This window comes from Cynocephalus volans, chromosome 13, assembly GCF_027409185.1.
Source record: "Cynocephalus volans isolate mCynVol1 chromosome 13, mCynVol1.pri, whole genome shotgun sequence".
Lineage (NCBI taxonomy): Eukaryota > Metazoa > Chordata > Mammalia > Dermoptera > Cynocephalidae > Cynocephalus > Cynocephalus volans.
The window spans coordinates 29,829,476-29,844,506 of NC_084472.1; positions in this window are offsets into that span (position 1 = coordinate 29,829,476).

A 15,031-nucleotide genomic window follows, 5' to 3' on the forward strand; every position below is an offset into this window, starting at 1 on the left:
TTAATAGCGTTCTGATGCAAATTCATTTTCAAAATGAAAATAATTTTCCTTCCCCAAAATGAGAATAGCAGAAATTCTGATGAACTGAACACCATAGTTATATATATACTATTTCCCTGCTAAGGTCTAGTTTGAAGAAAAAAAACTTGAAAACAAACCTATGAGGTTGAGCCTGGTTGCTATAAAGACTTTTGGTATGTGGCGGTATGTGTTTCTGGGATGAGCTATAGAAGATTTAGTTGACTTTGGACCTAGGATGTTCTTACTCAGTTCAAAATAAACATAAAAAACCAAGCTGGTGAATATGGTGCTTTAAATGCAGTCAAGAGTAAGAATACGCGTTGCTGCAGCCCCGTTTCCTTTACAAACACTCACACAGTTTCAAAAGAGGAAGTTACTGTGGCCTCTGGTTTCCCAGTTTCTCCGTGGTATGGTGACGTCCCAGGTTTCAGAATCTGAAGCCGAGCTTAGGGTTGTGCCGTCTCCATGGTGCTGGGCCTCAGCACCGCGTTCCTTCGATGCCTGGTGGGAATGTCCCCGCTGGGCATGCGGAGCCCAGAGTCACTGCCCGTTGTGTTCCCAGAGAACAATGTGAAGAGTCCTAGAACAGGAACTCAGACTGTCAGGGGCCTGTGTAGCCAAAATGTCACTGAATATAAAAATCCTGTCGTCTTCAGTCCTCATGCTGTGTCACTGTAAAACGAACAAAAAGCATTTTTACTATAATTTAAAGGAGCTGCTTTTTTATAGCACATACTATTTCGCTTTGTACTATATTTGATAGTTGCAGAATAATTTAGACTGTAGAAAAACTTTGTTGTATATGTACTGTTCATGAATGTTTCAAAGAAAGTGCTTTACTTGGTTGCCATAATTTCCTTGGACTGCTGTACTTTTACTCTGCTTCATGGAAACCTAATCTGATTTATATTTTCGGTCCAGTTTTGTTTTTCTTTTAAATGTGTTTTTGCTTTTTTTTTTTTTTTTTTGTCAGTATTCTGAATGTTTACATCTGTTTGACATTAGCCATTTAATGCCTTTTTTTTTTTAAAAAAAAAAAAAAAGGCGGTATTACTCCTATAGTGTAACAGCAAAATGTGAAATCAACCCAAACATAACATGCATGACAAACACAGATTGGGGGCGAAGGCCCTGAATAGACATAGACATTTTATATCAACATCCAGAAAAGTAAAACCCTCCTTCACTCCTCTACCAAAGAATATATTATTCCCACAGGAAAAACTCAGAAAAGGTGTGTAAAATCCTCAGAAGGGGGGAGCAGTTGATTCAGTAAGACTGGTACAATTTAATATACTGTTATGCTTGCTTTGATACCTGACTAAATGTGACTGAGTGCAACAAGCATTTAAAAAATTTTTAGACAGTGTTTTGTTTAGAATTCAGGGATCATGCATTCTTTAATGGTGCTGTTTGTTTTTTATTTCTTCTTTTCTACAAAGAAAAAAAAGCGTTGCCTACAAAAGTGACTGCTCACAATACCATAAGTTAAATGAAATGAAATGTTTGTCTCTTCATGTCTCTGTTTTTCCCTTTCTCAAAGTAACAATTTGGGTTTCAATATTAAAATATTCTGGAAAAAATAAAGACATTAAACATGAAATATTGTCAGTTTTAATTTTTTTAACAAAGTGAGCTAAACATATGTATAAAATATACTAGTAATACCTTGAAAATTTTACTTAAAAAATATAGGGAGAACTTAAACTGAGTATTAGTAAATTACCCACTTTTTTTTTTCCTGTGGTGAATTGTCAACATATAGTTGTAACTATTGTTAGAACATTAAAAACTGAAACCGAAACCTTTTATAAATTAATATCTACTATGCTTATCATTTAAAATTATATTTGGACCTTCTTCTTTTCATAGAGATCTTTTTAATTCTTTATACCAAAAAGCATTCAGATCAAACAAATTGTTACTACTGTATTTAATTTTAATCTTCAAAATGAATTGTACAGAAAATGATCTTTTAAAAGAATTGCTCTGGTTAACTTTTTGATCCTACACGAAATATTATAGCTAGAGTTATTTGAATAAAACACTGTGAACCAGTAGAACAAAATTGCCTCAGTTATATTTACATAGGTTTAAGAAATATGTCTATCTTTTCAGTAAGATGAATCAGAAAGCATTCAACATAATTGCCTGTTACATCTGAGTTCAACTGTTTCCATCTCCACAGAAAATGTTGTCTTTAGCCACCAGATGGCGAAAGAGGATGTTTATTTTTGGAGAGGAAGAAAAATGCTTCCTCCTCCTCCAAAAACAAAATTAAATGATTATAATAAGACCCAGCTTATCCAAGTAAGTCAGTGGAGAATGGATATTTCTAAGTTTTATTACATTATTTTCACTATAGTAATGATGTTCCTTTTTTGTTCCACTATTTTTTTCTATTAACATATTTACAAAATGCTTTCTTAATTTTATTTAGGATTGCAGGATTTTTTTTTTTTTATTTTCATTGCTTCACAGGCATTATCTAGACGAAAATTCATTAGATAAAATTGAACAGCCCAGCATTCTTTAAGCTGATATTTATTGAAACATCTGAATGCTTTGTTTTAATTAATTTATTCTCAAAATAAGTACAATTATATAACTTTTATGTATATATCCTATTCTTAATACATTGGTATGTCTTAATTTGAGTAATGGTCTGTCTTAGGATCTAAAGTATGAATTTGTATCCATCATAGTCCTTATGTAAGAACAAGTGACTTATGCAGTAATTTGTCAATTCTTACATAGGTACTTCATTGTAATTAAAGATAATTATGTTATTTAGAAGGAATCTAGCAGGTAAGCAGTTGATAAAACAGTTTGGGGCTTCTTTCTGCAGAAGAGAGTTAAACAGAAATTCTACGAACTGTGTCTCACTCTATAAAATTATTTGAAGTCTTTAGTTATAGGTCACCTCAACTTAATATTTCAAGCGCAGTGATCTGCAGAAATGAAAAGTTGAAATTTCAAATGTCACAGCTAATCTGGAAGTCTATATTGAGCAATGAACCTAGTCCTCTTCCCTACAGAAACTTTTATCCAAGTTGCCAGTGTAATTAATTACCCTACCGTACACTCTCACTATTTAGAGGAAGTTCACCTGATTTACAAAACAAAGGCTGAGTTTTTGCCATTTTATTTAAACATTTAATAAGTTTTGAAGCTATATTAAATAATATCCCATTGTGATACCTGAATATAAATAAAGCTGGTATTGAAAATACTTAGCAATTCTGTAAGGCATCACCTAACCTAAACATGCTAGACAAAAAGAGATGATCCTATTGCAATAAATCAGTGAAAAATGGCTGAAAATCAGTTCCATGAATTATGGAGCTCCTCGAATCTCCTATCAATAGTTAGGATTTATACTTAGTACATTCATTGCATTTATGGGAGGGTATGTTTCTGAGGTAACTTTTCTTAAGCTAAAATTACGTCTACCATCTCATTTTTATCTTTGAATTGTAAATTGACAGTTATAGTTGTATATATTTATGGGGTCGAAAGTGATGTTATAATTTGTGGGTCCAATGTAGAATAATCAAGCTGGTTAACATATCCATCACCTCAAGTACTTATTTTTTTGTGATGAGAACATCTGAAATTTAGTCTCATGATTTTGAAATGTACAGTACTTCTTAGTTACTAAATTCACCACACTGTTCAATATATCTCAAAGTAAAAAAAAAAAAAAAATTGCTTTTTCTGTCTAATTGAGGCTTTGTACCCTTTGACTATAATCTCCCCATTTATATATTTTTTTTTAAGAAATCATTTAGAAGTGGTACAAAGATGAGCTTTATTCCAATCACAATAAAATGTCCAGGAGTTTCCCCTTTCTTGCTTTTTCCAAGTAGACTGTTCAGTGGATGCGTCTCACTGATTACAACCTGGCCAAAGGGTCGGAGCACCAGCTGCTTTGTAACACGGTCCTGGACACCTGAGGTTACATAAGCTACATCTCCTTTTCTGCGGGCTCAATGCAAAGTCTCTACTACTATTATAAGCTTGTAAATGGAAAATAGATTTCACCTTTGATCCAAGCTAATATCTCGTGTCAAATTATAATTTTATTTCAGGGAAACGCTGTATTCAGAATTGTCATCTTTCAGGGATGAACACAAAGGGATTTCAGAAGAGTGCAGAACTATGGTTCTATTTTCCTTGATTTACTTGGCTTTTGGCGTCCGATTCTGGGATGTTATAGCATCTTACACATATAGGAAAGAGTGGTTGGGCCCAATAACTGTAGGAAACACATGAGCTTCTCCTGGGTCTTCTTTCCCCATATAAAAGTTGCAACGTTTGTATATGTTCATTTATATGGAAATAAAACATGGTTTCTTACTGTAGCGGAAAGTTCATTTGCCAACCGTTTAAATCTCAAAATGAGAAACTGAAACCCTTGGTGTATGAGTGGGGTCAATTCTCTATAATGGCTTCTAAGAGAAAGCCACTAACACATTATACAATCTTTTTTCCTTAACCTGTCAACTTAATGTATGTTTTTAAAATAGTACTACATGTTTTTATAAAATCTTTGCATCCCCAAGAAGTAAAAAAAAATGCTATAGGAAATTAATTGGTATTTTAAAAAGAAACGATTCAACAATTTGAAAAAAAAATTTTAAAACTACATTCAGAGTAGTACTCTATGGAAAATGTATTACCTTTAATCTTCAAATGCCTAATATCTCACTGCCAAAGGGCATACCACACACCTTTGGATCATCAGAAAGACAGCATGAGATTGGTGGCAACTAGTTTCATTTTTTTTTTTTTCTTCACACTTTGATATTGGAAAGTTTATTTGGTGGAAACTTTTCTATCCAAAAAGCTTTTCTTGGCAAAAACTAGAGATAATCGAGGATATAATGCCAGTTTTATAATTGCAGTTCTCTCAGTAATAAATCACTTCCTTAAAAAAATTAAGCTAAAAAAGCCTTCATGATCTGAATATGGAGATTTTACAAGTTCTCTTTGTACAGATAAACTTTAAGAGTTTTAACTGTATAGTACACCAAATATGGCAATTTCCCAGAGTTGTTCCCAAAAGGCAGGCTGTCTTTTTTTAAAAATCGTAATTGATGACATTATGTGCCAAGTGCTACAAAGCATTTTACAGGTATTATCACATTTATGCTTAGAAAAACACTATAAGATAGACATTGTTGTTATATCTAGGTAATAAAGAAGGATCCTGAGGCTTAAAAAGCTTAAAGAACATTCAGCTATGATTTGGTGTATAAAGAAGATTTTTCAGAAACCAAAGTTCATCCTCCTATTTGCTGCGAGATGCAATCAATGGCTGCTACACAGATTCTGCTAGGTACTAGGGATTTCGAGAATGATCAGAGGGTCCCAAACCTTGCAAAAAAAATTATAGGCAGGTGGGAAAGATAAAAGAATTTAATGTGACAAGAGTATAAGCAAGATGTGCAAGGTGCAGTGGGAAAGGGAGCAACCAAGTGGGTGAAAGCATTGAGGACTGCCTCTGGCTAATAATGAGATCTCCAGGGGCATCTGTTTCCCTCCCTGACATGGTTCCAGGGCTGTCCCATTGGTGGGAGATCATGTTCCTCCCTGTCAGCATCCCAATCATTTTCCCAGTTCAGGGTTCATCAAAAAAGGCACTCTACTTCCTGATAATGATCTCTTCGAGGTGTTTGACCCTTTATTTACATAGTTCAGAGTTCTGTTCCCAAGCCCTTTTTTAATGAATCTGGGAATTTATTAATGTTGATCATAGATTTTGTAAAAGCTAACAACATATTAAAGTGATGTCTGTGGTGCCTGATGTCTTTGGTGGTCATGAACTTTTTAAAACTTTAAAAAAATCAATGTAATACATATTTCCTATATTAAAAAATCAAATAACATTACAGAGACTATAGTAAAAATATTGCAGTGACCTGATGTAAATTGCAATGTGGGCTACTAATTTTTTTTAAAGGAGAAGACATTGCTTCTGACTATTCATATAATTCAATAGGGTTCAAATAAAACAAATATCTAGTCCTGCAAGTTTGCAGTCAGGGAACTGATAAATGTCTTGGGCAGTACTTTGGAGAAATAGAACCTTCCCACTCTGCTGGTAATCACAGTAGGGAAATGTTTTGGTCATTGGGGAAAACGAAAAAGTATAGAAGAGGCAGCCAAATGATAACACCAGGATACATAATACCAGAGATGAACTCACCTGTATCAACATTCTTCCAAGCAAACCTTACCTATTTAGGTGAATCTTAGTGCTCTATTAATTCCACACTGATAACTGGGGACACAAGTGATGCTGTTCCTACAGAGAATCCTGGTCTGTAGCACCAGAGTCTACGCTGCACTTGCTATTATCATGCCAAAGTTGTGTGAGCATGACTTTGGATTATTTACATTCCTGCTCAGTGTCTGACTCACCATCCTTCCCACAGGGCAAAGCCGACTTTTATCATCTCTTACTTATAAATATTACTCTTAGTTACATCTGTCAATCTAATATTTTAAGTATTTTAATAACTTTATTTGAAGGTATTTTAAAACTATGAAATTTATAAGGTTAGATTTAGTGAGAAATTGCATTTTTATATCTTTAAAAAGAGATATTTTTACCTTCCCCTGCACTTAAGGAAAATGTGCCATCTCACTGAAAATAGGAGAGTTTCCTCCTTGGCCCTCAATACGTGTAAGGGGATTCTAAAGACTACGGAACTTTAGATGCCAAAATTCATCCAACATTCATGAGCAAACTTTTTGGGGGCTGTTACCATCTCTGTGCTAGCTGCAGTATTAAAGGGAATACTTATGACTTGATTCTTCAAGAAAAATGAAGTTATCAAACATTTCTTTAGTGTTTTATACTTTGGCATTGTACCATGAAACATCATCATAAAATGGAAGAAATTTTCTCAGAAAATGTCATTCAAACATACCTTCCCGGGACATCCTATTTTCCAGAAAAGCTTGGGTGTGGATGGGGGACAATAATTGAGGAGATGTGAGTTTCAGAAAGATAGATCAGTCTCCTTTGAAATGATAATTTAATTTCCAGACTATTTTATCCAGGCTCAAAGTCAAAATATTTAGCAATATTATATAAGAAACAAAATACTCTTCTGCAACTTCTATTTATTGAAGGAATTACACTTTCTTATTTAAAGTGGAAAAATAAAAAGAAAGACTCTCACGTATGGAGAGTAGTTTGTCACCAAATTTGGCTCATCTGGAGAAAACAGCACAGATGGTCTAGGCTGCTTCAGGGTTGTGGTTTCGTGCCATGCATGATTCACCAGAGAAGGTACATCAGCATCTGCTCATTTTGTTTTGTGTTCAGAATTGTACTAATAGGTAGTAATGTGCATTAACATTCTTTTGTCACTAGCCCTTAGCAAGAAAATGAATGTTATTTTTTAGCTAAATTGAGATTATTTTTAACTATAGTCTTTCATTCAAATTAATGAGAGGATGCCTAAAACAAAACAAAACAAAACAAAACAAAACCTTTTCCAGCTTAATAACGTTTGGGACCTCTTCATTTGGAAAGCGCTTTGGCCAAGACCTAGTAAGTAATTTGTTTGTTGTAATGAATATCAAACTAATTTATCAGAAAGGGAAAACTGGAAAACTGGGCTCGGTACTTGGCTACTCTTACACATGGTTTATTAAAATTTTGTCACAGGGGATATCTCTTTTTATGACTGTGAGGATAGATGTTTAAACATACTTCAACACATAGATTTGATGTTATGTCTTGCAATTTGCTCACATAAATATTACCAAGAATGAATGATGACTTTAATAATGGGAAATCTGATTTCCTGACCCATAGTTCGGCAAATAGAGTTATGCCAATCTGATGAGGTTAGTTTGTGCACGGGAAGCAAATTATCTCTCTGGACTGTGCACAATATAGATTCCTATGTTCATTTTGATTGTTCCCTGAGTTATATTTTATAGAGAGCTACCATTCATTTATAGTGAGCCTTGTATATGTCACAGGACTGAAAGCTACTGAAGAGCAGGCATAGTATCTTGTGTATTTTGGTATCTCTAGCAGCCTCCATCACTCGTAAGATAGGATAGGTCATTCCTGCACACAACAAATGTTTACCTTGTGGCTTTCTCTTTGCCAGGTTCTGTCATAAAAGCTATGAGTACCACAATGAACAGTCAGAAATCCCTGAGATTTTACTCTAGTGGAGAGAGACAGGTAGCAGAGAGATGAATGCATAACATATGTAGCATGTTTGGAAGTGGTAAATGCTATGAAGGAAAATAAAGCATAGTAAGTACATAGGAAATATTGGGGTGTGGAGGTTGTAAATGGATATAGGGTTCCCAGGGAAGGCTTCACTGAGAAGGTGCGATAGACTGAATTGTGTTCCCCCAAATTCATATGTTGAAGCCCTAACCCCCAATGTAACTGTATTTGGAAATACGGCCTATGAAGAGGTAATTAAGGTTAAGTGAGGTTATAAGGGTGGAGCCCTAATCTGATAAAAATGGTGTCCTTATAGAAAGAGAAAAGAGACATATCTCTAAGAGACACAGAGAAAAGGACACAGCAAGAAGGAAGAGAAGTCTCACCAGTAACCAACCCTGCTGGCACCTTGATCTTGGACTTCTAACCTTCAGAACAGTGAGAAATTCCAATTGTTTAAACCACTCACTCAATGGTATTTCATTGTGGCACCCCAAGCAGACTAAGATAGAAGGTAACATCTGAGTGGAGAATGGAAGAAGGCGAGAAGGTACAGTAGCATGTCAAATGGACATCTAATGGAGAGGCCTCCTAGGCAGAGGCAGAAGCAAACAAGGCCCCAACCTCAGTGTGCTATGGTAGGTAATTTACATAAACTTGTCTCTAATTCTCAGAATGTTCCTTAAAGAAGAGGAGGCTCTTACACAGGCAAAATAACGAACTTTTCAGGTCTTCCATTTATCAAAGCACTTGCAGGATTGATGGGATCAGCTATTTCCAAAGGCCCAACTTGAGAAAAAAGTGTAACTTTTTCAGTAAATGATTAAAATCAATTATTTTTCCTTTGCCCACATCATCAGGCTTCTAACAAAATGTTGGATTATCTATTCTTGAAGCAAAATATTAAAAGGGCCTTATGGATCACTTCATCTAGGGCCTCACTAGGTCTAAAGCCACCTCTGAGAACTAAGCCGACGGTATATCCTCATTTTTAGATAGGGACAAGTAGTAGTCAAATATATTAAGTCAACTACAAGGGATTCACTGTCTCCAAAGGTCATGCCCCCTTTATAAACCACACAGTTCTAGGTCAATGTCGGTGTGCACAGACTGCTCCAGAATGAACTTCTCTTCCACAGCTTCTTCTAGTTTTGAGTAACTGTAAATTTTAGCAAAAGTGTCAGCAGGGATACGTTTTTGTTTAGTGGAGTATTTTATTACATTTTCTTCAAAGCCTCTGAGCAATGTATACACCACTAGCTGACCTGTAGTTGGTGAATAGAGCATCTAAAACGCAAGAGCTTAAAAAAAAATCCAAAGAACAAATAAATCCAAGGCTTGCCTCTCAGTAAACTCTATGATCTGTAACAGCATCAGCTTTGAAATACTCCCTTGCCATTTTTAAGTAACATGGAGAAGAGACAAACCAGCAACCATACAGTAATTCTACTGAACCAGGAAGAAACTTCATCTGCCTACCAATACCTCTATGTTTTTGCATATGGCTTGACAGAATACTGGAATTAAATGAACAGAAGTCATAGGATGAGAAAGACTTATTTGAATTCAGATTTTGACACGATAATCAAACCTGTGTAAATTTACTTAACCCATCTGACCATCTGAGCTTATCTATAAAGATGGAATTATGATGGTAACCTGGCAAGATTGTATGTGAAGGATACAATATATGTATACTGCTTAGCATAATGTTTGTTGCATATTATACTCACAATAAGTAATCTCTAATATCCAAAGAGGCATAATCCCCACAGTGTCTCCAAAGCCTGCATTTCAAGGTGGAAATAAATGATTGATAAACACCAGCATTCCTTTGATATTACCCTAACCTTAGGATATTTCATCATTTCCACTTAATAAAGGAAGAAACAGATACACATGAAATATGAATATTCTTCCAAGTTTGTACATTTCCAATTGAAATTATTGTTGAGGCCCTCTGACTGTATAGTTTTATTCATAGTGAAAACTGAAACTTCAATGTGCATTGAAATAACTCAGGTAGCTGGTTAAGATGCAGAATTCTGAGCCTCATCCTTAAGGTTCTAATATAGGACCACTCCAAAAAAGTTCTGATCAGAAAGCTACAAACATATTGCACCAGGATCTCTTTCTACATGAAAGATTAATTTACCACTTAACATTGGAAGGCTGAAAACCATTAGATACCTAGCCTTCAAAATTAGCAAAAGTTGCCTGTAAGAGTAAATATTAGAAAAATGGGCAAATATTTACTAAAAGGGAAATGGTTATATAAATTGGTCTAGACATATAAAGAAATATTACACATTCACTAAATATAATATAGTGAAAGAATACTTAATGACACGGAGATATAATTTATACTACATTAAATGAAAAACCCAGCAGTTTAAAATGTTACATAAAAATGACATTATTATTTAAAAACCTATACATATAAAAGAACTATATAATAGTTGTGACTATAAATGGTTAATTCTAGGTTTGGAGATATTGAGTAATTTTGTTCTTTGTCTTTTTTGAATTCTTCAACATTTCTTCTCTAAATATGTGTGATTTCTGTTAGCAGATGTATAAAGCTATTAAAAATAATGGCAACTTTTATCTATTAGGAAAACAACTTATATTAATCTGCAAAGTCATCCTAAGTAATATTAAAATTTTATTTTTTATTCATAAAATATTGGGTGGTAAAGTTTGTTTTAAATGTTTATTTTCTCATAGTTGAGTATACTAGTTTACATTAGAGAAATGAATTAGATGAGTGTTATCTATCAACTTGTTTTGAAAATGATGTCTTTTAGTATGCTTAACAATAAGAAATAGGATAAAACAATAAAAATGTATTCATGCAGTGTATTTATCATATTTTTGCTGCCACCCAGTGGCTGTTCAATCTGTTTTATGTATATTGTTCATCTAGCTAATTGACCAGTAAAGTTGCTCATGGAGAACACATTTGTAGGTAAAATTAGCCTGCCCTGAAAAAGCAGTGATTTTCTAGTTCTGGAAATTACCAGTTACAGCATGTCAAGTTCGAAAAAACTCTTTCAGTCGAACGGCACTAAGATGTTTTGGGTCCACATGAGTAACCTGCCAACATACCCAATTTGTCCCACAAATTCTAGAATATTTTTCTTGCTATAATGGAGCCCTTCTTAAGCTAATGTACCGTGAGTTCTGTGCAAGGGATAGCTGTCATAGAAAGCAATCATTAACAAACACCTGCTTGCTACTAAATTGGATCCAGTCACCTTTAACTCTCAGAGAAGAAAAAAGCTAAAGATGAAGCCAAATTATGCTGGGACATCCCTCAGGACCAGCAAGAGAGGGCAGCCAGCTGCACTTCAGCAGGGGCACTGGTAGACAAAAAGGGACTCACACGTTTGCTAATAGCTGAAGAAAGGTCCCCAGAGGATGATTTAGAGAAAAATATGTAAAAGCATGAAGGGAAAATAAGAAAAAAATATCTGAACAAATTCCAATTCCAGTGCAAAGAAATTTTAGAAAGCAAACCACATCTAGAAAACCAGCTTAGAAGTGTAAACACCACATATGTAAATCAGTGTTTTGCATATAAAAGCCTTCAGATAAGAATGAAAAGATACACACCCAAATATTATCATTGATTACATGATATGGGTGGGATAAAAGGAGGAAACTACTTTTTCACCCCTCTCTATTTTTTGAGTTGTTACAATGAGCATGTAAATATAATTTTAAAAGCCTATGACATATTTATTATGAGATAGAAGGAAAATATAATAAGCTCTGGGCTAGTGGCTCTATCTTGCATTTCTTTGGATAGGAAAAGAGAAAAACAACCTGGAATAGTCTGCAGGGCTGTAAAATGGTCACTTTTCCCAAAGGAGACATGAATGTAAGAAAAGCTGGAAATGGAGATTCTTTAACACAAAGCAAGGCAATTTGGGGGACTAAAGAGCAACCAGGTCAAACAAATGTAAAATGGAGACATCTTTTGATTAAAAAGGCAACTCACAAAGTTGAAGCCAATACTACAATCAAGTTTTTGAAAGGGCAATGTCAAAAAGTAATTTAAAATCTAAAGGAAAATGAGTTAAGAAGCACTTGTATGAAATAATGGCAAATTTCAAATTCTGATTGAGCCATAGTGACCTACAATGGTTGCTCTGAATAGGGCAGGCTGGAAAACCCTTCAGTAATTGTGAAAATCATACACATGACTGGTGTCTTGTGGGTTATTAATTCTAAAGGAGGGAAGTGGGTTTTGGAAGATCTAGAGGGCAGGTCAAAGAAAGGTCAGTTGCAAAGACTTGGGTCTTAGGGTCTTTCATTTCTGCATAAATCTTCTTTTGGACCAGCCTGTCATTTTAAGCTGTAAGCTTAGAGGAATAGGTATAATTTCACTTGACTTTTTTTTTTTTTTTTTTCTTGTCAAAGAGCTTTTGCCTTTATGTCACCCTTTTGGTTTGGATTGTTTGTCAGATTCTGACTTTCGAAGACTGTGACCTCAAAAGCGAATGGAGATTTGTTTTTTTATTTCTCTCATTTTAGAGAATTAACACTTTACAAACCTAAAAAGAGTAAATTTTTGATTGGTCTCTATTTGCCAATCTAGGAACACAAGTAATTATATTGTCTTAAAGTAAGAATACATAAAACGATGGTACGTGTTCATTAAATTATGTTTCTGAACTGTTTTAAAATCAATTAATCAAAATTTGTCTTTGTAGTTTTAGAACAGTAACAATGAATACACATTTATATGACCAGTGAAACTACCAATGTTGAGTAAACGAGACAGGAATTATATCAATACAATTAAATTATTTGTTTCGGTGTCTTTATAAGATTAAGTAGTTGCTGACCACCTCTATACAATAGCCTCCTGCAGTCTCTTTTCTCTTTTACCCTTTCTCTGCTTTTTTTTTTTTCCTCTGTAGAATTATCATTATTAAAAACAAAGCTTGAAGAATGACTTGGGATAAGAATAAAAGCACAGTAATAGTTAAACAACATAAATATGGTGTTTTATATTTTTCTGGTCTCGAAGTCAGCATAACAGGTGATTGTTTCATTTTTTCTTAAGAAAAAAATAGAAGAAAGGAGAAGGAAAAGACTATTTTCAAACACAAACTATCTTCAAACAGTACTAAAATCCATTTGATACTGATCCATCCTACTAGCATTTAATTTATATTCTGTTATTCTTAGACATTTCTTATTTAACTTTTTAAACAAACAAATTCAGGTGTTAGCTCATTAAACTTCTGTATCTAATTTGTTTCCATCTTTAATTTCTATTCAGTAATTATATACATTATATTGTAATTGATTATATTTACCTGGAGCAAAAGTTCTCAATTACTGTGCCAAGAATCAATGTGGATACTTGTTGAAAATGTAGATTCTGGGTCTCTGCCATCAGAATTGCTATATCAGGAATGGGAACCAAAAGTCTACATATGTAAGAGCACTTCAGGTGTTTCTGAAATACACAGTCTAGAGATTAAAAGTATGTGATTGTCATCGTCATCTGCTAATACTACATCCTGATATGTAGGCCTAACTCTAATAATCACTTACGAATTTAATAATTCCTGGAGAAGAGTGGACAGTGAAAGCCATAATATGAATACTTCTGAACAAGTGAACTTACATTGAAGGGAATGATTTGTTCAATTTGTGGAAAAAGGATATGGGCTGGCACTTTGTAAACACACAAAATGAGCTCAGTTCACAGTTTTGCAAATAGGCAGATGGTATTTCTTCTTCTTCTTGCCTTTTTAATTTAGTGTCAGCTCCAGGGTTTCTGTCTTTCATTTTACCTTTTTAATTTACTTGACTGTTCTCTACATAGTATGTCCTACTGGTTAAAAGTGAAGCATTTTAGCTTTAATTTATTTTCCAACTTGTTATCACTTGTTATTATGCTGAATCAACTAGTTATGTAATTATTTATGTCTTCTTGTGGAAACCAGAATTGTACATTTCTTGAAAGGAAATTTCCATTACTGAGCAAATATGTATTATTCTAAATATCTTGCAACATATTTGTTTACATACCTGTGGAATCATACACTACAAATTTAATGTGGAATTAACTTTATTGCATTTTATTCATAGGATTAATATTGTTGTATTCTTAATATCCTTCAGGTAACTTTTGAGTTTTCACAGATAATTGCTAAACAAGATTTGGCTAATTGTGTGCTGTTTGTCTTCATGAATATTTTTTACTAATACTCAATATAGCAATCTTAAGTTTGTCTTCTCTGCTTTTCCTATTTATGCTTTAGAAATAAGCACTGTCAGAATTTTAAAAGGGGATATTGCAGATGTTGGATAATTAACTGCTACAATGTTAAAAATTGACTATAGTAAAGTGAATTAATTACATTTTTCTTGTCCTCTAGATTATAAAATAGTAACAAACCATAAAAAATTAGATTACAGGTGAGGCTTATAAGCTTTTGATCCACATCAACCAGAAGACCTTGGACAAAGCTCATAAAAGATAAATATTCTTTTGCTGTGAATAATTTAGTTTACTTTATTCTCATATGCTTCCTAAGTATGGATCTTTGAGCCATTACAGAAATGAATTGGACTCATGTTTTTCACTGTATATTTTGTATGTTCTCTGAACTATGTACTAACTCTCTGTACCATACTCCTGAAATATACTGTCTGGTTTTCTCAGACTATCTGACATTTACTGTCTTATATATTCAAGCGGATTTGCCATAAGCATAACTTAGGTTATGTTTGAAGAGGAGAGAATGTTATATATTTGTTTAACTGATTCTTACAGTACTT